General features: G+C 37.5%; 1 protein-coding gene across 1 annotated transcript in view; it reads right to left on the bottom strand.

The window, feature by feature from the left end:
• Positions 1-23,552: 23,552 nt before the first annotated feature.
• The window catches only part of traf4a (tnf receptor-associated factor 4a), a 75,875-nt gene continuing 74,442 nt past the window's right edge, over positions 23,553-24,985 (bottom strand). Inside the window, exon 7 of the mRNA XM_061877390.1 lies at positions 23,553-24,985. This exon is cut by the window's right edge and continues 1,579 nt beyond it. The gene's annotated coding sequence lies outside the window, so the exon portion shown is untranslated.

The following is a 24,985-nucleotide window of genomic DNA, read 5'->3' as shown; positions in this document are numbered from 1 at the left end:
ATTTCTTAGGATTAATTTAAGGAGCTTTTGAGAGCACTTCACTGAAGAGGATTTTAAAGTCTTGTGATTCTTTTTGCAGCTTCTGCGCATTGGTTTGAGTACAAAAGGCTGTTGGAATAGTCGTCCTCTCTATTTTAAAGTCTAACTTGTTTGTGGTGTTAGGTCGGCGCCAGGTTTAGACCCTTTAGCTCAGGCTCCAGATGTGTTCCATCTCTGAGGAGGAGGACTAACTCTCTGCTGCTTTGAGAGGGAGGAGACATGAAACTCTGCTACTCTCGTCATATAGTGACAAATGGCTGCGTGGTAGCCCCTCCCTCGTGTTATTGTTTGATTTGGACCCTCTTCAGTCACACAATACTGCAGCTTTCTCCACCCAGCATGTCATAATCAAATGATGTATTACTCGTCTGATTAAATAAAAAATGTGGTAGAAAAAAAATGCAGGCAGGAAGTCGGGTAACATCGACATGTGTCGATTAACCTCAGTGTTATTGAAAATATCAGGATTTTGACTCTGCCGTCCCTCTACTACAGGATTGCTTCTAATTATGTGCACTTCCTGTTTTACTCAGTAACTCATTTAACTGATTGTAAATCAAACCAAATGTAATTAAATTCAATGTTATAAAGTTAATTGAGATAATAAATTACATTATTAATATAATAAACAACTTTTTTTTTAATCCCTGGTTTCTGGTCCAAAATGTAAGAACTCTCCTATCGCAGTTAATTTCTGGAAAATAGGTTCAATAACATCTATGGAAGATCCATCAGTGTCTTCTTTTATGAAGTAAGTTCAACTAAACAAAATTATAAATTAAACTGAAACATTTATCTTTTTTGCTGACACAAGAATGCAATAAAAAAGATTCCAAAGTAGGGATGGGTACTGAATTTTATACTTTTTCAGGCACCAACCGAATTCTGTCCATGCTACCAGGCGAGGAAACAAGTAGCACTCAAAGCAGACTTGGGTAGTTATGTTGCAATGTTCTGCCACCAAAGCAAGTATGCCTGATAGAAAATGTTTTAACACATCCAAATTAGGTAAGGAAAACTATAAATAACATGCATTTTAAATTGACGCAACAACTGCCTAAACAAATGATAAATGATAAATGGGTTGTACTTGTATAGCGCTTTTCTACCTTCAAAGTACTCAAAGCGCTTTGACACTACTTCCACATTTACCCATTCACACACACATTCACACACTGATGGAGGGAGCTGCCATGCAAGGCGCTAACCAGCACCCATCAGGAGCAAGGGTGAAGTGTCTTGCTCAGGACGCAACGGACGTGACGAGGTTGGTACTAGGTGGGGATTGAACCAGGGACCCTCGGGTTGCGCACGGCCACTCTCCCACCGCGCCACGCCGTCCCAACAATACAATACAATACAATACTTAGAGATTAAAAACTTTGTAGGGCGCAACAAAAGACTAGACCAACATCCAGCTTCATGGTAACACACCATAGCCTGTAGACAACTGCTATCTAACATCTTTGCCACTGCATGCAAAGTATACTATACAAAACTAGTAAGAAAAGAAAATATAACAACTGAAAAGCACAGTTATCACAATAGGCTAATTTCAAATGTTACATTAAAAAAATATTTTATTATCAAGCAATTAATATTTATCAACACACATACAAAAGTACCGAACATTTGTACTGTTGAATATTGATATCGATTTCCAGGTATCAGTATCAGTTCAAATGTGAAAGGTACCCAACCTTACTCAGAAGCCAAAGAAAGTTCATTATTCAAATCATTATTTGTGTTTTTTAATCATTGTCACTAAGTTCAGAAGTTTATCTGGCTCCAAATCATAGAGGAGCACACTTTGATTAAAAATAGGGCGGCTGTGTTTGTATAAGCCGCTCTGCTTTAATACATGTGAACATCCCCTACAGTATTATTAACCTGTGATGTGTATGAAAGGGAGTTTTGCTTGTGTACAGTATTGGTTGTTGTACCCAGCATGCTACCACTAGAAAGGATCCCACGGAAATGTTAAATGTATGCATAGAACCTTATGCATATGGTGCTTGGCAAGCACGCCCTTGAGTATAAACTTTTACTTTCACTTCTTAAGTGTCACTTAACCTACTTAAGCCCAACGAGGGATCAATAAATAATGGCAATAAATGACAGTCTCGTGTTAGTGCAGCTCGGCCCGGCAACAAAACATTGATTGTTTCCAATTGGCAGAATTTCCTTCCCCTCGGTCCTGAGTCGGCCTATCAGCGGCCGGTTTGGCGCAATGGAGCGCGTTCACCCTGGCAACCGCCCCGCTCCGTTCTGCTCCCTGACGCTCCTCACAACAATGTCGCTATCAGATGGCCCAGGGAACAACCAGTGGAAGCTGAATGGAGGCTCGTTTTGTTGGTTCATGTCTACGGAGACGTAGGAAGAGGAAAAGGCCGGCTGGAGGGTGCATTTGTGTCCTTGCCTGCAGCAGACGCTTGTGGGGGAAGCGCTGCTGATATTTGAGCTGCAGCACACATGTGGCAATGCACATCAAGACAGGAGGGGGGCGGGGCTTTGTGCTGACAACCACCCCCCTTTGAGTGCATGTAAACATAAGCCCAATTCCGTCAAGCAGCTCTTCAACTTTTGTAGTACCAAACAGACCACGATCATGGAGCTGTACCACTTTTTTGGTAGCCTGCTGTTACAGCGGTGTAGTACCTAAACCGAGCAGTCCGTTGATTGGTCGACAGTAAATAGTCAGCCATTCATTCATTTTCTATACTGATATGAAAGTATGCTATGTGAAGTACTACACTACCAATTGCTTCTATGGTACAGATTGTAAGGCAGCTATGTAAATGACGGGCACTACCAAAGCTTGCTACATTACCAATGGTTGCAACTACACTACTAAAGTCCTCCACGGTAGAGGTTGGAAAAAAAGCTATGTGAACCTGCAAAGGTTACATTGGTACCGCTTGTAACACAGATGCATGAATGTCAAACTTGTGAATTATGTGTCTGCTATGTGAACTACTCCCGTATTTTCCGGAGTATAAGTCGCTCCGGACTATAAGTCGCACCTGCCGAAAATGCATAATAAAGAAGAAAAAAAACATATATAAGTCGTACTGGAGTATAAGTCGCATTTTTGGGGGAAATTTATTTGATAAAACCCAACAGCAAGAATAGGCATTTGAAAGGCAATTTAAAATAAATAAAGAATAGTGAACAACAGGCTGAATAAGTGTACGTTATATGACGCATAAATAACCAACTGAGAAGGTGCCTGGTATGTTAACGTAACATATTATGGTAAGAGTCATTCAAATAACTGTAATATGTAGAACATGCTATATGTTTACCAAATAATCTGTCACTCCTAATTGCTAAATCCGATGAAATCTAATATTTCTTGTCTCTTACGTGAATAAGCTAAATAATATTTTTTGATATTTGACGGTACTGTGTTAATAATTTCACACATAAGTTGCTCCTGAGTATAAGTCGCACCCACGGCCAAACTATGAAAAAAACTGCGACTTATAGTCTGAAAAATACGATACTTTGGAAAACACTCCGATGGCACAGTTAAGAAGTATTTTCGCTGAACTATTAAATGAGCAATATCTCCCACGGTACAGTGATCTCTGTGAACTACTATGCGAGCAGTGAATTCCATAGCAAAAAGTTAATAGCCAGCTATGTGAAGCATTGAATCCCAAATGACTCCAGCCGTACATTTTGGAACATAAAGGATGCTATGTGAAGCACTACACTAGCAAAAGCTCCCATGGTACAGTTTGTAAGTCAGCTATGTGAGCCACTAGATTACCAATGGTGGCAACCACCCTATCAAAGTCCTCCTTGGTAGAATAGAATAGAAGAATAGAATAGAATGGACATTATTGTCATTATATTTGCATATAACGAGATTAAAGACTCCAATTTAAGGTGCAGTAGTGGGAACAAATATGGGGTGAAATAAATAACACAAGAGGTAATAAAGGAAAAACTAACAATTGAAATAAACAGACTACTATCCAATACAAATAATAAGCAATCCTGTACAATTACAAAACACTATAGAAATACAAAATACTGTACACTATACAAAACAAGACAAGAGAACCGAAGTAATAAATAACAATCAGTGTTGGAAGTATTGCTCTCGAAGGGTAGTATTGCATAGTAAGGTATAAGCGCAGGATATTGTATAGGGGTGAATTACAGTATTATTATTATAAGTTAGACTTCAACATGGTGACAGCTTTGGGAAAGAAGCTGTCTCTGAGCCTGTTTGTCCTGGCTCTGATGCACCTGTAGCGCCTGCCTGATGGTAGCAAGTCGAACATGTGGAAGCCAGGGTGTGTGCTGTCCTTGGTAATGTTTTTTGCTCTGTTGAGGCAACGGGAGTTGTGTAAATCCTTCAGGGAGGGCAGGGTACAGCTGTTGATTTTTTGTGCAGACTTTATGACCCTCTGAATCGCCTGTTTGTCTGCTTCAGTGCAGCTGGCGTACCACGCTGTTATGCAGTACGTCAGCAGGCTCTCGACAGCCGAGCGGTAGAAGGTCACCATCAGCTGTCTCTCCAGTCTGCTCTTCCTCAAGGTAGAAGTTTAGGAAACTCTACGTGAACTACTAAAAATTGGAAATTCAACTTTGTGGCCTACTACTTTTGAAAGCACTCCAATGGTTCAGATTAGAAGTAATCTCTGTGAACTATTTCAGTGACTTTCATTGTGCAAATTTTGAAGCTCGCTATGTGTAGCATTACACCACAAATTGCCCCCACTGTACCACACCCGAATTTACCCCCGGAGATTGATAAAGTGTTTCTGATTGTGATATGGAAGGTGGCTACGTAAAAGTATGCCTTGAGAAATATTACACTACAAAGGCTCCCATGGTACAGTTTGAAAGTCAGCTATGTGAACCACTAAACTACTAATGGTAGCTACTACACTACCCAAGTCCTCCATGGTAGAGGTCGGAATAAAGCTATGCGAAACACTACAATACCGAAGGTTCCAATGGTACAGTTTGGAACATAGATGCATTAACGTCAAGTATGTGAATCACTACACTTGCAGTTTGGAAGTCAGCTATGTGATATACTACTTTGGAAAGCACTCTAATGGCACAATTTAGAGGTAATCTTTGAGAACCACTTCACGAATAATACCTCTCAAGGTACAGTTTGGAAGTGAGCTCTGAGAACTGCTACAGTATATGAGCTGTGACTTCCTTTGCATAATATCAAAGCCAGCTATGTGAAGCTTTACATCACAAATGGGCCCCCATTTTACAGTTTGGTAGGTGGCTTTGGACGAAAGTATGCTGTGCGAACCGCTACACTAGCAAACTCTCCCATGGTATAGTTTGGTAGTTAGCTATGTGAACCATCCATCCATCCATTCATCCATTTTCTACCGCTTATTCCCTTTGGGGTCGCGGGGGGCACTGGTGCCTATCTCAGCTACAATTGGGCGGCAGGCGGGGTACACCCTGGACAAATCGCCACCTCATCGCAGGGCCAACACTGATAGACAGACAATGTTCACTCACATTCACACACTCGGGGAAATTTAGTGTTGCCAATCAACCTATCCCCAGGTGCATGTTTGTGGAAGTGGAAGGAAGCCGGAGTACCCGGAAGGAACCCACGCAGTCACGGGGAGGACATGCAAACTCCACACAGAAAGATCCCGAGCCAGAGATTGAACCCAGGACTACTCAGGACCTTCGTATTGTGAGGCAGACATACTAACCCCTCTTCCACCGTACTGCCCCTATGTGAACCATTACATTTTAAATGGAGCCACAACCCCTAACAATGTCCTCTATAGTACCGTGTGTTTGTTGGCTAGGAAACCACTACAATACCAATGCTAGTAACTACAGTATCACAGTCCTCCACGGTAAATTTTGGATGAAAGCTATTCGAACACCAACAATACCAAATGATCCCAAGGTACAATTTGGAACTAAAACACATGATTATGTGAACCACTACATTAGCAGTGCCTTCCATGGCACCGTTTGGAAGGCACCTATGTGATCTACTTATTTGGAAAGCACTCAAAAGGCACAGTTTAGAAGTTATCTTTGTGAATTACTGCACTAACAGGGCTTTCCATAGCACAATTTGGAAGCCAGCTATACAGGTATAAAGCATAATGCCACAAATGGGCCCACCTGTACCATTTGTACATCCAAATAGGGTAAAGGGTAAAATAAAACAATTTTTTGGGTGTAGTAATAGATGATACAACAAATTGGAAACCTCATGTAAAAAAATACAACATAATGCAGCAAGAAACACGTCAATAATGATAAAGCAAAATATGATCTGGACCAAAAATCTCTTCATATTCTCTACTGCTCGCTAGTGTTACCATATCTGAGTTATTGTGCAGAAATACATCTACAAATGTGTGCTTCATTCACTAACAGTGTTACAAGAAAGATCAATTAGAATAATACATAATGTTGGATATAGAGAACATGCAAACCCATTATTTTTAAAATCACATATATTGAAATTCAACGATTTGGTGCATTTGCAAACAGCTAAAAGTATCTACAAAGCAAACTATAACCTGCTACCCAGGAATATACAACAATTCTTCTCAACAAAAGAGGAGAAATAGAACCCTAAAGGAAAATCTGTCTGCGCGTACAACACTTAAAACCTTTAGCATATCAGTATGTGGAATTAAATCATGGAATGGATTAACCAAACAAATCAAAGTACTAATATAATTCAGTTTAAGGACTGTTCAAATTACAAGTGTTCACAAAGTACAAATAAGAACAATTATGATGATCATCTTGAACCTACTTTTATTAATTTATTTATTTTTTGAGATAATGATTATTTATATCTTTAATATGTGTTTACTTACTATGGTATTTTATTTATACATTATGTGTTTATTCACTGTTCTGTTACACACAGAGAACAAGGAAATGGGATAAAACGGCTATGGTATGAAAGGGGGTAGGATTTAAATAAGCCCTGCTTCTTCCTTTTCCTTATCGGATGTGCTGTAATGAAACAACTGGAAGTATAAATGGGTTAAATGGGTTGTACTTGTATAGCGCTTTTCTACCTTCAAAGTACTCAAAGCGCTTTGACACTACTTCCACATTTACCCATTCACACACACATTCACACACTGATGGAGGGAGCTGCCATGCAAGGCGCTAACCAGCACCCATCAGGAGCAAGGGTGAAGTGTCTTGCTCAGGACACAACGGACGTGACGAGGTTGGTACTAGGTGGGATTTGAACCAGGGACGCTCGGGTTCCGAACGGCCACTCTTCCACTGCGCCACGCCGTATGTGATGCATTACATTCTATCGTATGCATGTTCGAAATAAACTGAAACGTAAACTGAAGTATGCTATGTGAACGACGACATTGGCAAAGGCTTCTATGGTACAGTTTGAAAGTCAGCTACGTTCACCACTATGCTACCTAAATATGGCAGGTACCCATTCTCCTCCATTGTTCTTTTTGAGAGTGATGTGTTCAGTGCAGCTTGAATTTCTCAGTTTCCATTGATTTTGAAGTGGAAAGAAATAAAGCCTTTAAATGGACATACCTAGCAGTGAAATACACCTTGCACTACTTGGGCTTTCTTTAAAGGCCTATTGAAACCCATTACTACCGACCACGCAGTCTGATAGTTTATATATCCATCCATTAACATTGCAACACATGCCAATACGGCCTTTTTAGTTTACTAAATTGCAATTTTAAATTTCCCGCAGAGTTTCTTGTTGAAAACGTCGCGGAATAATGACGCGTATGATGACGTGTGTGCGTGACGTCTCGAGTTGGAGGGGACATATTAGCGCAGCACCACAAGCGGCTGAAAGTCGTCTCTTTTCATTGCGCAATTATACAGTATTCTGGACATCTGTGTTGCTGAATCTTTTGCAATTTGTTCAATTAATAATGTAGAAGTCAAAGTAGAAAGATGGAGGTGGGACGCTTTAGCCTTTCGCCACACAAACACGCGGTGTTTCCTTGTTTATAATTCCCGGAGGTAAAGCTTTACTCTGGATCAGAGCGGTCAAGCGAACATGGATCCCGACAACTTGTCAACAGGCAGGTTTCGATGAGAAAATTGTGGTAAAAAGTGGCCTCTTACCGGAGATCAGCGGAACTTCTGTCGTACTGCTGCTGCTGGGACTAATTCCCTCAGAGACGGGCGTCAAGACACCCGTGGACACACCTCTCCGACTATCAGTTAGTATATAATCTCACTAAAACACTAGCAACACAATAGAAAGATAAGGGATTTCCCAGAATTATCCTAGTAAATGTGTCTAAAAACATCTGAATCGCTCACAATGCAATCGCCCTTTTTTTTTTTTAACTTTCTTTTTTTTCTTGTCCTTCGCTATCAATATCCTCAGCCACGAATCTTTCATCCTCGCTCAAATTAATGGGTAAATTGTCGTTTTCTCGATCTGAATAGCTCTTCTTGTTGCAGGCTTCCATTAAAAACAATGTGAGGATGTGAGGAGCCCTCACACGGGTGACGTAATCGTCTGCGACTTCTGGTAAAGGCAAGGCTTTTTTATTAGTGACCAAAAGTTGCGAACTTTATCGTCGATGTTCTCTACTAAATCCTTTCAGCAAAAATATGGCAATATCGCGAAATGGCAATGGACCTGCTATTCCCGTTTAAATAAGAAAATCTCATTTCACTAGGCCTTTAAAAAGCCAGTGTTGCCATGAGGCGACATGAAGCCATGTTTAGAGGATAATCTCACCATCTGCTCAAGATTTGGTGCTTTTGTCATTTCCTCCTCTTAACTTGACAGTGAAACAAGGTCCAACTGGGAATTCTAATACATTTTGCCTTCAGCCAAACGATCCACAGTTGATCTCGATTTGTTGAATTGATGGCAGGGTGTGTTAACATTTCAAGTTGGTGTTTTAACATATATAATCCATATTTACACTATTAGAAATCACTTGCAGTTGCTTCCTGCCCATCTGGAGGCCTCAACAATCCCATTCCCCTCCCGGTAGATTTGCTGCGGACACGGGAGAATTTAATCTCGATATCGTCTTGGTTATGATGAAAGTGGTCAAAATAGGATTAAAGTTGGCTTGCCCACGGTGCGGTGTAGGAGCACTACTGGATTATGGTGTCAATAGGATGCTTGTCATCCACTTTCAAATGTAAACATGAAGATTTAAAGGCATAGTAAGTAAACACAGTCTCCCATAGTTGGTATTTTTTTCTACTTGTATTGATATCAAAGTTAATAAAACATTTTAATGAGCAGCATTGCTGATGAGAGGTGTCCAGGCAGGTCCATGACTCTTAAGGGCCACAAAATGAGGTCGTTGAGAACCACTATGACATTAATCGAGATAGTATTTTCCTCACTTACATTAACCACATGACTCTAAATATGTTAGTTTAAGGCCAAATGGTTACACACTGTCACTTTGAGGGGAATTAGTTTATTAATATCCATCCATTCATCCTTTTTCTACCGCTTATTCCCTTTGGGGTCGCGGGGGGCGCTGGTGCCTACCTCAAATACAATCGGGCGGAAGGCGGCGTACACCCTGGACAAGACAATGTTATTATTTTCTTTTCTTGATTTTGAGCTTTTCTTGTCATAGTTAAGTTTATTTCAAGCCAAAAAGATCCCTTTAGACTAGGGGTTTCCTGATCAGATAGGATATCAGTCCAATATAAGCCAAAAACAAGTATCGGATTAGATCAACTTGCATCTGAAATGTCCGATGTAAGTGCTCCAATACAAGCAGTCCAGCAGAGCGTTTACTAGTCAAGGGCGACAGAAGCACACAAAGTTGGTCTTTTCTCGTAATTTAGTGAAGTCATTTTACAGAAAGTAAACATGGTACCCTGTAGGCTACTAGGAACTAGCAGCTACACAACAGTTTAGCACACAAGAGCACACCAGCTAGGCATATATAATTAGTGTCCTTAAATAAATATTGCAGTCCAAAACAGCACATTTAAAATCCAACAATGATGGATGCATATTAATTAGAGATACAAAGTATCCATAGCAAAAGCATATTAGAATGTATACAGTTACAGACGTGTCCGCATCATCAAATTTTCTGCATCCTGTGGCAATTTATTGTGACCACAAGATTTACCACTCAAATTTAAAGTCCATTCCAGACTGATAATAATGAATAGGTTAGTCTTGTTCATACCTACCATTGCTCCCTAAGTCAATTTAGTTGATCCAACCTTTTTCAACATTCAACACTACAGGATAATAAAAGTATGTATGAGTTGTACTAATATCGTAACGGATCAATATCAGTACCGGCCATTAGTCAAGGCTTCAATATCGGTATCATATCGGACGTGTATAACTTGAATGGGGACATCTCTACTTTAAACTGTATTTAGTGCTTTGGGATGCAAATACAGTATGTGTTTTGCATAGTTGACATAAAAATGAACCAACAATTATTTCCAACGGGATACTGGCAACATACATTTAAGTTGTCTTCAGGGTAAAACATCAGAAAAATGTACATTCCAAAACAAAGGATGAGATAATAAATAGACCCCAAAAGTATACATTATTTCTATTTCAGTCCCATGTGGGCCAGATTATGGGTTCCATCGTGGGAGCTCACAGAAGGGCTTTACTTAAAGTCTAAATGCTGTCTGGGGGTTAAGTTTATCCTCAAGTCACAACGTCAAGCAGAAAGAGATTTGTATGCACAACAAGACAACACTGCGATAAGCAGCAGTGAGAAGATTGTGCTTGTACGTGGCGGAGCAATCCAAAGGTCCGCTAATTCATTCCATGTACCAAGCTTTTATCTCTAAATGGGGATAAAAAACATTACAATGGATATTCAACTTTTCCCCTACTTCTATCCTTTTAGGATCATTTAAAATGTAAATGTGTGTGTGTATATATATATATATATATATATATATATATATATATATATATATATATATATATATATATATATATATATATATATATATATATATATATATATATAAGACATGCACCTGGGGATAGGTGGATTGGCAACACTAAAATTGGCCTTAGTGTGTGAATGTTGTCCGTCTATCTGTGTTAGCTCCGTGATGAAGCAGCGACTTGTCCAGGGTGTACACCGCCTTCCACCCGTTTGTAGCTGAGATAGGCACCAGCGCCATCCGCGACCTCAAAGGGAAAAAACGGTACAAAAATGGATGGATGGATGGATATATATATATATATATATATATATATATATATATATATATATATATATGTATATATATATATATATATTTACATTGTAGATTGTCACTGAAGGCATCAAAACTATGACACCTGTGAAGTGAAAACAATTTCAGCTGACTACCTATTGAAGCTCATCGAGAGAATGCCTAGGGTGTGGAAAGCAGTAATCAGAACAAAGGGTGGCTATTTTGAAGAAACTAGAATATGAAACATGTTTTTAGTTATTTCACCTTTTTTTGTTAAGTACAGAACTCAATGTGTTCATTCATAGTTTTGATGCCAGTGACAATCTACAATGTAAATAGTCATGGAAATAAAACTTCTGGCCTGTACTATATATATATATGTATATATATATATATATATATATATATATATATATGTATATATATATGTGTGTGTGTATGTATGTGTGTATATATATGTATTTATATGTGTATGTATATATGTGTGTATATATATGTATTTATATGTGTATGTATGTATGTGTGTACATATGTATTTATATGTGTATATATGTATATATACATATATATATGTGTATATATGTATATATATATGTACATATACATATATGTATATATATGTATATACTGTATATGTGTATATATGTATATACTGTATATGTATATATATGTATATGTAAATATATGTGTATATATGTATATATATACATGTGTATATACATGTATATATATACATGTGTATATATATACATGTGTATATACATGTATATATATACATGTGTATATATATACATGTGTATATATATGTATATATATATACATGTGTATATATGTATATATATACATGTGTGTATATATGTATATATATACATGTGTCTATATATGTATATATATATGTGTATATATATATATATATGTTTATGTATATAGATATATATGTGTATGTGTATATATATGTACATATATATACATTATGCATGTATATATATATATATGTATGTACATATATGTATGTATATATATATATATACAGTCGTGGTCAAAAGTTTACATACACTTGTGAAGGACATAATTTTATGGCTGTCCTGAATTTCCAATAATTTCTACAACTCTTGTTTTTTTGTGATACAGTGATTGGGGCGCATACTTGTTTGTCACAAAAAAACATTCATGAAGTTTGATTGTTTTATGAATTTATTTTGGGTCTACTGAAAATGTGACCAAATCTGCCGGGTCAAAAGTGTACATACAGCAACATACATTATCAATTTTGGTGAATTAGAAAAGTTACAATCAAATCAAATTAGCTTCATGGCATGGCCTCTTAACTTCATGTGAGTGATTATGATTGACGACACCTGTTGACTTCTCTGAGCCCATTTAAATAGGGCTCATGTGATACAGTCATTAGACTTGGTTAGAAACGCGACAATGGGAAAGTCAAAGGACCTCAGCACATATCTGAAAAAAAAACAAAACGAATCATTGACTTGAACAAGTCAGGAAAGTCACTTAGAGCCATTTCAAAGCAGCTTAAGGCCCCAAGAGCAACTATGCAGACAATTGTTTGTAAGTATTAAGTGTATGGCACAGTTTTGTCACTGCCACGATCAGGAATAAAACCCAAGCAATCACCTGCTGCTGAGAGAAAATTGGTCAGGGTGATCAAGAGTCAACCGAGAACTACCAAAAGCAGGTCTGCAAAGAATTGGAAGCTACTTGAACACTTGTCAGTGTCCAAAGTCAAGCATGTTTTGCATGGTCATAGACTGAGAGGCTACCATGCAAGAAGGAAGCCCTTGCACCAGAAGCGACACCTTAAGGCTCAACTAAAGTTTTTTGCTGATCACATGGACAGCGATAAGATCTTCTGGAGGAAATTTCTGTGGTCAGATGAAACAAAAATTTAGCTTTTTGGCCACAATACCCAGCAATATGTTTGGAAAAGAAATGGTGAGGCCTATAAATCCAGGAACACCACTCCTAACGTCAAACATAGTGGTGGTAGTGTTATGCTCTGGGCCTGTTTTGCTGCCAATGGAACCGGTGCTTTACAGAGAGTAAATGGGACAATGAAAAAGGAGGATTACCTCCAAATTCTTCAGGACAACGTAAAATCAGCATCCTGGAGGTTGGTTCTTGGGCGCAGTTGGGTGTTCCGACAGAACAATTACCCCAAACACATTTCAAAAGTGGTAAAGGAATGGCTAAATCAGGCTACAATTAAGGTTTTAGAATTGCCTTCCCAAAGTTCTGACTTAAACCCCATTGAGAACATGTGAACAATGCTGAAGAATTAAGTTAATGTCAGAAAATCGCCATATTGCAGTGAAACTTGCCAAGGGACATGTAACCAACTAATGTATGTATTTTTTTGACCTAGCAGATTTGGTCACATTTTCAGTAGAGCCATAATAAATTCATAAAAGAACCAAACTTCAAGTATGTGCTCCAATCACTCTATCACAAAAAAATAAAAGTTGTACAAACTATTGGAAACTCAAGAGAGCCATGACATTATGTTCTTTACAAGTGTATGTACACTTTTGACCACGACTGTATGTAGATCTCTCTCTCTCTCTCTCTCTCTCTGTCTCTCTCTCTCTCTCTCTCTCTCTGTCTCTCTCTCTATATATATATATGTATGTTCAAACCCCGTTTCCATATGAGTTGGGAAATTGTGTTAGATGTAAATATAAACGGAATACAATGATTTGCAAATCATTTTCAACCCATATTCAATTGAATGCACTACAAAGACAAGATATTTGATGTTCAAACTCATAAACTTAATTTTTTTTTTGCAAATATAATTTAACTTAGAATTTCATGGCTGCAACACGTGCCAAAGTAGCTGGGAAAGGGCATGTTCACCACTGTGTTATATCACCTTTGCTTTTAACAACACTCAATAAACGTTTGGGAACTGAGGAAACTGGAATTATTTCCCATTCTTGTTTAATGTAGAGCTTCAGTTGTTCAACAGTCTCCGCTGTCGTATTTTACGCTTCATAATGCGCCACACATTTTCGATGGGAGACATGACTGGACTGCAGGCGGGCCAGGAAAGTACCCGCACTCTTTTTTTTACGAAGCCACGCTGTTGTAACGCGTGCTGAATGTGGCTTGGAATTGTCTTGCTGAAATAAGCAGGGGCGTCCATGAAAAAGACGGGGCTTAGATGGCAGCATATGTTGTTCCAAAACCTGTATGTACCTTTCAGCATTAATGGTGCCTTTATAAATGTGTAAGGTACCCATGCCTTGGGCACTAATGCACCCCCATACCATCCCAGATACTGGCTTTTGAACTTTGCGTCGATAACAGTCTAGATGGTTTGCTTCGCCTTTGACACGATGTTGAATATTTCCAAAAACAATTTGAAATGTGGACTCGTCAGACCACAGAACACTTTTCCACTTTACATCAGTCCATGTTAGATGATGTCTGTCCCAGAGAAGCCGGCGGCATTTCTGTATGTTGTGGATAAATGGCTTTCACTTTGCATAGTAGAGCTTTAACTTGCACTTACAGATGTGGCGACAAACTGTATTTATTGACAGTGGTTTTCTGTAGGGTTCCTGAGCCCATGTGGTGATATCCTTTAGATATTGATGTTTTTTTTTGATACAGTGCCGTCTGAGGAATCAAAGGTCACGGTCATTCAATGTTGGTTTCTCCAACATTGGCCAACGTGGAGTGTTTTCTCCAGATTCTCTGAACGTTTTGATGTTATTGTGGACCGTAGATGTTGAAATCCCAAAATTTCTTGCAATTGCACTTTGGGAAACGTTGTTCTTAAACTGTTTGACTATTTGCTCACGCATTTGTGGACAAAGGGGTGTACCTCGCCCCTTTTTTTCTTGTGAAAGACTGAGCCTTTTTGGGAAGCTGTTTTTATACCCAATCATGGCACCCACCTGTTCCCAATTAGCCTGCACACCTGTGGGATGTTCCAAATAAGTGTTTGATGGGTATCCCTCAACTTTATCAGTATTTATTGCCACCTTTCCCAACTTCTTTATCATGTGTTGCTGGCATCAAATTCCAAAGTTTTATTTGCACAAAAAAAAAAGTTTATCAGTTTGAACATCAAATATGTTGTCTTTGTAGTATATTCAACTGAATATGGGTTGATAATGATTTGCAAATCATTGTAATCCGTTTATATTTACATCTAACACAATTTCCCAACTCATATGGAAACGGGGTTTGTGTATATATATATATATATATATATATATATATATATATATATATATATATATATATATATATATATATATATATATATATATATATATATATATATATATATATTAGGGGTGGGCAAATGAATGCGTTAATTACGAGTTAACTCATCAATCTATTAACGCCGACAATTATTTTATCGCACATTTGCGTATGTTGTTTACATACTTACTTATATTTTGTTAATGCCTTTTCTTAAAAAGATGGCGTCGCCCGGATGGGCTTTGGGGTCGATGGGCTTTTGGTAAAGATGGAACATTTGGCAAAAATACCGGACAATTCTGCAAATTTCATGCCTGGCTTAGAGCGTGGTCACTCCGGGATCACTTACGACCGCCAGACAATTCTGGATGTGGATAGATCGGGCCGTTTTGGACTGAATGACGCGTGCTTGCTAGACCGGCCAGCTAGCATGGGAATACTTTGCCGGCTACATCCAGCGGCTTGTGAAGCAGCGGAGTATATGTGTTGTCTGTCTATTTATGAATAATGCAGACGAGGAGTGTTGGCTGAGTTCTTAACGTTTGCTTTCAGAGCGTGCATATCACAACATATAAGATGCCGTCATGGCGACACACAACCTACGCATGCTCGTCACTCCTGTTGCATGCTGGGTAGGGTAGTTATTTTTTTCCCTGGCTCATAACATCACAATATAGTACCATGTATATGCGTTCAGTTTATCAAAGCACCAAGCAAACAATCGGAAAATTCCCATCATATCAATTCCTAGATATGGTCATAATTATTTTAAGTGCACTACGCAGAATAAACACAACATTATTAATATTGCTACTACGGATAATTTGATCAAAAATTCCCTAAAACAGCCCACTACCTATAATATAGGTTTTTCAAACATAAGATCCCTGATAAAAAAAATGTTTCTGCTGTTACCTCAGAAATTGCCTGTTCAGATGTTATGATTGTGGCTCAGAGATTTGTATGTAGATTGTATTTATTTTACATAACAAACAGGATAACTTAAATACCCTGGCAGTGGCAATAAGCTTAAATGTTTGTATTTACATTTTTTGAGTTGATTTTCATAAAATATGCTATTTAACTGCTACTGTTTAACAAGGACTGATTTAAATTGTGTTTGCACAACAAATGTTTTGGCGCTTTCGTTCATGTGAGAGAATATTCCAATAAAGGTGCACTACACACTACTTTTGAATTCATTTTTGGGCTTTGCGTATACAATGCAGTTAATCGCGATTAATCGGAGAAATAGTGCGATTAACTTCGATTAAAATATTTAATCGTTGCCCAGCCCTGATATATATATATATCTATATATATATGTGTATGTATATATATGTGTATATATATATGTGTGTATATATATATGTATATATATATACATATATATATATCTGTGTATATATGTATACACATCTGTGTATGTATATAAATTGTATAAAATGTTAAACAATAATGATTTGATAATAAAATAGAGTTTTGTCCCTGTTTACATATTATTTACATATAATATATACAGTATACATCATATACTGTATATATAATATGTAAATATTTCATTTATTTTATATTGCTAATACGGTACATTTTTAGTGTACTTTATACCTGCATTATCCTTTCCATCCTTACAGTTTCCATCCTTTGTCACTGAGCTACTGTGTAGAACAATTTCTCTTGTGGATCATTAAAGCTTATCTATGTCTAAGTTAGAGTAACGATAGAAATCATCAACAGCATTAAAAAAAGACAACGATAACTATAAGTGACACGATTTAAATTGATAGATCAGTTTATTAACTGTTTGGAAATGACACATACTGTACAGACAGTTCATTTTATAAGCTCATTCAACAAAAAACAAACCCAATAAATTGCATACATGATTTAAAGTGTCATTTTTATGCCTCATACTGCATATGTTTATTATTACTGTTATAATTTGCAGTGGTTCCATGCGTACTTTTTCAAAACAGATTATTGTTATGCGCGTGAATGCCCTTAATAATTGTGTTGAAGGTGTCCCGAATGGTGTGGCCGGTCATTTCTAGCCATCATGTCTTTGCTGGACACCTCCAATTCACCCCCCTCTCATAATCTACACCAGAAATTAATCCAGCTCTGCTGTCAGCCTCCTGGCAGGTAGCCATGGTGTCTATGAATGACCTTTGACCCTGTGCTGGCCCGGCTTTAAAGAGAAGAAGAGAACTATCAATCAGAGTTTGCATGGCTGCACGTGCACGAGGTGCATATATCAATAGTCAGCAGATTGTGTGATGAACGGCGGAGCCTTTATGCAACACAGCTGCGACTCGAGAAGCGCCAGCTGCTCGTCATAAAGGAGCGACCACGTGGACGCTGAACTAGATTAAAAACAAACGTGAGCCCCAAGAAGGTTGTGATAGGCGCAATCGAGTCAAAGATGTGATTTTATTATCACTGTCACAACTCACATTCGAAGCTGGACTGCAGTTGTGTGCCATTGCAGATTACATTTGAGATGATTAAACACACAACGGTCTTCACCTTTTTAAACACAAATGGATAATATTGGACTCAAAAAACGTTTCTGAATGTTTTAAACATCATTTTACCATCAAGCAAATGTTAACTTGCTCTGCATGATAAAACCAAAGTAAAGCAAATCTACTCAAAGAAGAAGACACAATAGTTTGTACTGCTTTTATTGTACTGGGCAGCCTGGTCTGTTTTTACATTGCAGTGCTAACCGCTGTCATAGACAGCGTAATGAGAAGTGAACTTGCACTGTACAGTGGAACCTTGATTTCTAGAACAAGGTTCGTAAATTGAAAAGTTTGGATAGTGAAGCAGTGTTGCCCTTAAGAAATCATGTAAACATGAATAATAGATTCTAGCCTCGACAAAAGTACCTTTTTTAGTAAAATAATGCACACTTACAAGTCTCTGTATTGTGTATATACATACATATATTCATATGTATTATATACATATATATGTATTTTTTATATGCATATATATGTGTTTATATATGTGTATACATATGTATACATACATATACAGTACAGGCAAAACGTTTGGAGACACCTCATTTCAGTGGGATTTCTTAATTTCCATGACTATTTACATTGTAGATTGTCACTAAGGCAGTGGTTCCCAAATGGGGGTACGCGTACCCCTGGGGGTACTTGAAGGTATGCCAAGGGGTATGTGAGATTTTAAAAAAATATTCTAAACATAGCAACAATTCAAAAAATCCTTTATAAATATATTTACAGTATTATACTTCAACAAAATATGAATGTAAGTTCATAAACTGTGAAAAGAAATGCAACAATGCAATATTCAGTGCTGACAGGTAAATTATTTGTGGACATGTTCCATAAATATTGATGTTAAAGATTTCTTTTTTTGTGTAGAAATGTTTAGAATTAAGTTGATGAATCCAGCCATGCTAATGTTGGAACCCATTTCCACATAGGTTTTATTTGTCAAAAATATATTTTTCCCTGTCATTTAGAATACACATGGACATATAGGCAAACGGGCATATATTTCCGCCGCTAGCCTATATGTCAATGTGTCAATGACCAGGCTTGGATGCTAAGCATTACACTCGGAGCTGAGCACCATCACACTAAGCATTCGTCGCACGAACATACTAGCTTTGTTAGACTTAAATGCCTGACTTATCCATCAAGGAGGAAATTGGCAAGTTTGGCGTCAGATGAAAAAATCTTCTACGCCTTCAATCGTCTCCATCTTTCAAAGGCATCCCCGATACAAATCATTGTTTTGTTCCTGGCTTTGTCATAAATAAGTTGAGAATCTTAACGACGCCTTTTAGATTTACTAAGGTCTGACATGTTTAGTAACTTTACCGGTGGCAGTAGCTAGACGGAAGAGGGCGGTGCGTAACTGGCAACCTGGATGTGACACACTAATGGACTTTCTAATTGGTCAAACGGTAGAGGGAGGGGCATCGAAATAAAGACAAGATTTCAGGGCTGTTAATCTAATTTTGAAATGAGCATATCCCGGCTGAATTACTGTTAACAGTTATAGAGGTATTTGAAAACAACATGATTTATTAACATATCAGGGAATTACCATAATTTATTGACATATCAGGGCCATTTAATGATGGCTTGACATCAAATTATTACATATGGCTCCTTTAAAAGTTCGGAAATCGATAGGTTCACAAAAAGAGGGATTTGTAAATCAAGGTTCTACTGTATAATAAAACTACTAATCCAATTGCCCAAATAGGGCCCTATTCTCCCTTATATGGTTATTTACACGCTTAATTTTACGCACTTTTCTCTTATTTGTTTTCTCCTCTCCACCCTGCGTAAAATCGGGCTTTAGAGCTTTTTTTGTTTTTAACAAGGGCATATGTATGTCATTGAAATCCATGGAAAAGATTACACTTTACATTTGAAATGCCTGTGCTGAATGTTGCATATGTGTTGTCATGGTGATGTAATGTGTGTATGCACGCTACAACAGCTTCTTCTTCCTGGTTGGATACGAATAGTAATCCATATGTGGTGGGGTATACAGTGGGGCAAAAAAGTATTTAGTCAGCCACCGATTGTGCAAGTTCTCCCACTTAAAATGATGACAGATGTCTGTAATTTTCATCATAGGTACACTTCAACTGTGAGAGACAGAATGTGAAAAAAAATCCAGGAAGTTCACATTGTAGGAATTTTAAAGAATTTATTTGTAAATTATGGTCAACCATTCAAAGCTCTCACTGATGGAAGGAGGTTTTGGCTCAAAATCTCACGATACATGGCCCCATTCATTCTTTCCTTAACACAGATCAATCGTCCTGTCCCCTTTGCAGAAAAACCCCCAGCCCCAAAGCACGATGTTTCCACCCCCATGCTTCACAGTAGGTGTGGTGTTCTTGGGATGCAACTCAGTATTCTTCTTCCTCCAAACAAGACGAGTTGAGTTTATACCAAAAAGTTCTCTTTTGGTTTCATCTGACCACATGACATTCTCCCAATCCTCTGCTGTATCATCCATGTATCTATTTTGGTATAAACTCAAATCGTGAATACTGAGTTGCATCCCAAGAACACCATAACTACTGTGAAGCATGGGGGTGGAAAAATCATGCTTTGGGGCTGTTTTTCTGCTAAGGGGACAGGACGATTGATCCGTGTTAAGGAAAGAATGAATGGGGCCATGTATCGTGAGATTTTGAGCCAAAACCTCCTTCCATCAGTGAGAGCTTTGAATGGTTGACCAAATACTTATTTTCCACCATAATTTACAAATAAATTCTTTAAAATTCCTACAATCTGAATTCCTGGATTTTTTTTTTCACATTCTGTCTCTCACAGTTGAAGTGTACCTACGATGAAAATTACAGACCTCTGTCATCATTTTAAGTGGGAGAACTTGCACGGTCGGTGGCTGACTAAATACTTTTTTGCCCCACTGTATATAGAGAATAGGGCCCGTCGTACAGGGCAGCCACAGGGAGTTAGAACACTTATTAAACAAGTGTAAAAATAATTTAACGTGTGCTTTTATTGTAAAACTAAATGATTCCAAACTACTCAACCTTTGGAGTGGTCTGAAAGACGTGTCATTGTTTTGATGTGCTCCTATTGTGCTGAGCAGCCACACCATTCACTGCAATTCTACGGTTGTCATAACAATTTTCACCAACAAAGCGTAAAAATAAATTCTCTTTTGTTCTTAAAACAACAAAACATGACCAGCGTGTAATGCCAAGTACACTCAAGATTTGTCTCACCTGTTGAGGACAAAACTGTAGAAATGAGTGAACTTCTTGTTTCTATTCTTCTCAAGTTCTTTTCCCCTGACACTTTCCTTGAAAATTAACTCTTTGATGCTCTGTGACCTGAGGTCTAGTGTGGAAGCGTGTAGTGCGACGTGAAAGTAGCGTACTGTACGACCTCGGGGTCCATTGGCCTGTCGCCGCTAAAACTGAGCGAGTTCAAGCGCGTGTGTGAGTGTGGCCAAAGGGCGGGCGCCACGTGACGGCACGCAAACATGTCATTAACGGTTACTATTTACAGTCACCGCCAGGCTGTTTGTGCACCCCCACACACGCTAAAGTCTTCACAGAGGTGGATTGTCCTTGAAAAGGTTTGTCGAAGGAAGTGAAGCAGACCCCTTTTGTTTAGTTCTCTCACACATGTTGTCATTTGAAGGCAGAGAGAAATGATACGTTTTCAAGACCACTTTAGGCCCAACCAAGTGGGAAATGTCCTCTTAAAAAGATTGCTCAGTGACTTTGACAATAAAAGTTAATTTTCTTCATCATTACTAAATCCTGCTGCGGCAGCCGGCGTCCAAACTAATGCAAACTCCTGGCGAGGCTTCAAAGCCGAGTTGGCCCTTGTGCATCTCATCCTCAGCCACAATGAGAACACAACAGGCGGGACTGAGACACGCCCCTAAATGAAGATGAGATCACTTCATCCTTGTAAATTTCGCCTGCTTTTGCACAAAATCTGAACTGTAAGAGCCTGGGAAAGGAACAACCTTTTTTTTTTTACTCTGAGCTCTTATTGTCCTTTCTTTGGATCTGCCTTTGATTGAAGAAGTAATGGGCCACATCTAAAATAAATCACCCAATCAAATAGAATTATTTGTAAACAATGTTACAATAAGTTATATACATCAGTTTATATTTATAATACTAAAAGAGATATTAAAAAAATGTAAACAAGATTACAATATATTGCCAAGAGAGGAAAATTGAAATGGACTATTTCCAAGAAATAAAATTAAACATAATGCTATATCCATTCATCCATTTTCTACCGCTTATTCCCTTCGGTATATATAGACATATATAAATACATACATAAATACATACACATATGTACATATATATATATATATATATATATATACATACATATATATATATATATATATATATATATATATATATACATACATATATATATATATGTATGTATATATATACATACATACATACATACACATACTGTAAGTACATATATACCTATATATTCATATATACATACGTACATATCCATATATACATGCATATATTTACATATATACATACATACATACATATATATATATATATGTGTGTGTGTGTGTATATATATACATATATATATATATATATATATATATATATATATATATATATACCCTGCTGATTCGGCCATCAGTTGGCGCTCTTGCATCTTTTTGTGTAAATATCTAATTTCACAACATACTGGTGTATATACCTGAGGTTTGTCCAGTTTGACGCATGTAAAAATATATTTATAATATATATATATTATAATGCTAAAACAAACGAATTGTAAAACAAACAACAAAAATACAATATGTTGCAAGTAAAATTGCATTTAAGAGTATTAATAAAAAAGAAAAAGTACAAACACAATGTGATGCTAGAAAAGATACATATATACAGTATATATATATATATATATACATATATATGGACATAAAAATGTATATTCTTTAAATAATACATAGTTTTAGTCCAATTTGTGTACCATTCTTTTTCAAACTTTAGGAAATATTGTAAGTATATTTTACTTTTGTTCCGCTGTCAAATTGTTGCCATGGCATTAACACTCTTATACAAGTGTAAAGTAATTTAATCAATGGATATTAAAGCTAAAATAAAGAAAATAAACTCACCATTTGATTAAACCTATAATAAATTAATTATATAGCTTATATGTACAGTGCTGAGTAGAGACCATGTTTATATTGTAGCACGTTCAAGTTCTGGTTCTATGGCTATCATCACACTTTTTTTGCCCACCTCAACACTATTACCTTTTATGTTTAGTCCTGATTTTTTTTCCGGACATAAATAGTCCTGGTTGGAGTGCATTACGTGGCTCTTACTTTGTGTAACCAAGTCTTTAATTATACATCTGAGTTGTAGTGGTCGTATGAAATGTTTGAGATGATGTGGGCACTTTACAAGGTGGGTGGAGTCCAGTTGAACCGAGGGAAGGATTGCTGGACTTTGACTCATACTTTGAAGAATTTTGGGTGGTCTCTCACCTTGTCAACATATGCAAACTGAAGAGCAAAACACTAAACAATTAAAAGACTGAGAATTTAAACACAGTATATGGTATTTTATTTTAATCAAAAAATGAACAAGCCTTACTCATCAAACAATACATTAAAATGTTGGTGCCAACTGTATGAACTCGCGACGGCTCCTTTAAAAATAAATACTTTTTAAAAAAAATGTTTTTAAAGAGGAAATAATACAGACACGTCAGACACACGGACAAACAGAATCTCGACACGGCTGAGATCAATCCCCAAGTCAACCCCGACTCTCCAACTTGAAAGCATTTGTAAAAAAGAAAAAAACAGCAAAGTATTTTGTTTTGTTTTTTTAAAAATACACAATTGTACAAAAAAATCTCATCACTTCTTCAAATGAGTGTAAAATATCAGCTGGTATTATGAGAAGGAATCAGGGAGTTTCTATGAATAGTAAGAAAAGGACAGAATGTGCTTCTGTATTGTTTTTTTTGTTTTTTTACATTAGTATTCACATCAATGGTAATGTACTGTACATTATAGTCCTCCGCCCATTAGGCGGCGCTGTAACATGGTAACACACACTTGCAGAGACCATTAGCTGTCTGTAAAACAATACACGGTCAACACGTTGTCTTACTTAACAGCTTAGAAGAGCCACACTAGCGTTCACATTTTGTGTAAAATAAAAATAAAAAACTATTTTAAAACTCTCAAAAAAGGGGGTGGATAAAATATTCAAGGTAGGGGTGGGGGCTTCAAGAGAACAGGTTACAGTACAAAATGTGGTCCACATGTTAGCACATGAAGCATGCATGTGTTTGCCCCCCAACTCTCATGCAAGATCAGACTTTATAAAAAGGCCACATGGCTTCTCCTTCACTTTTATTAAATGCATGTTTGATCCAACAGGTCACACTTTGCCTACTTGCCCTGGTCCCGTGGCCCGGTTCCTTTTTAATGGGGATGAAAACGCCAACTCGTCACAACAGAACAGGTGAGCTCACTCTCTTCTCTGATTGGTCGCAAGAATGCAAACAGGAAGAAGGTGTGGTGACAACGTGGCAGGCTACATTACATGACCACATGCTAATCGCTAAACGTTCAGTACGTCAATATTTTTTTTGCGGATTTGTTATTTTGCGACTTGGGAGAGAAGTTATGTAACGTTTTGGCAGAGTTCATTTGAAACCGGAACAAGACACAAGGTTGTGCCTGGTCTCAGTTATAAAAAAAAAAAGCCACAGCAATTACCATAATTTCCGGACAATTTTTCCCCACGTTTGATCCCTGGGCTTTCTACAATAATGCAGTTTTTTTTTCTCCCGGGTTAATGGGCTTCATATGCCTCCAATAAATGTTGTATTGTTACATCAGAACAATGAAATTGCCGAACTGGTTTAGATGGACTAATTAAAATTGTTCACATTAAATCAAACACATTCACACAAACATTCAGTCAGCCATTTAGCATGTTATGGACTCACCCTTGTCACGGTGA

Source organism: Nerophis ophidion, linkage group LG18, assembly GCF_033978795.1.
Source record: "Nerophis ophidion isolate RoL-2023_Sa linkage group LG18, RoL_Noph_v1.0, whole genome shotgun sequence".
NCBI classification, from domain to species: Eukaryota; Metazoa; Chordata; class Actinopteri; order Syngnathiformes; family Syngnathidae; genus Nerophis; species Nerophis ophidion.
This window is presented reverse-complemented; position numbering and strand designations above follow the sequence as displayed.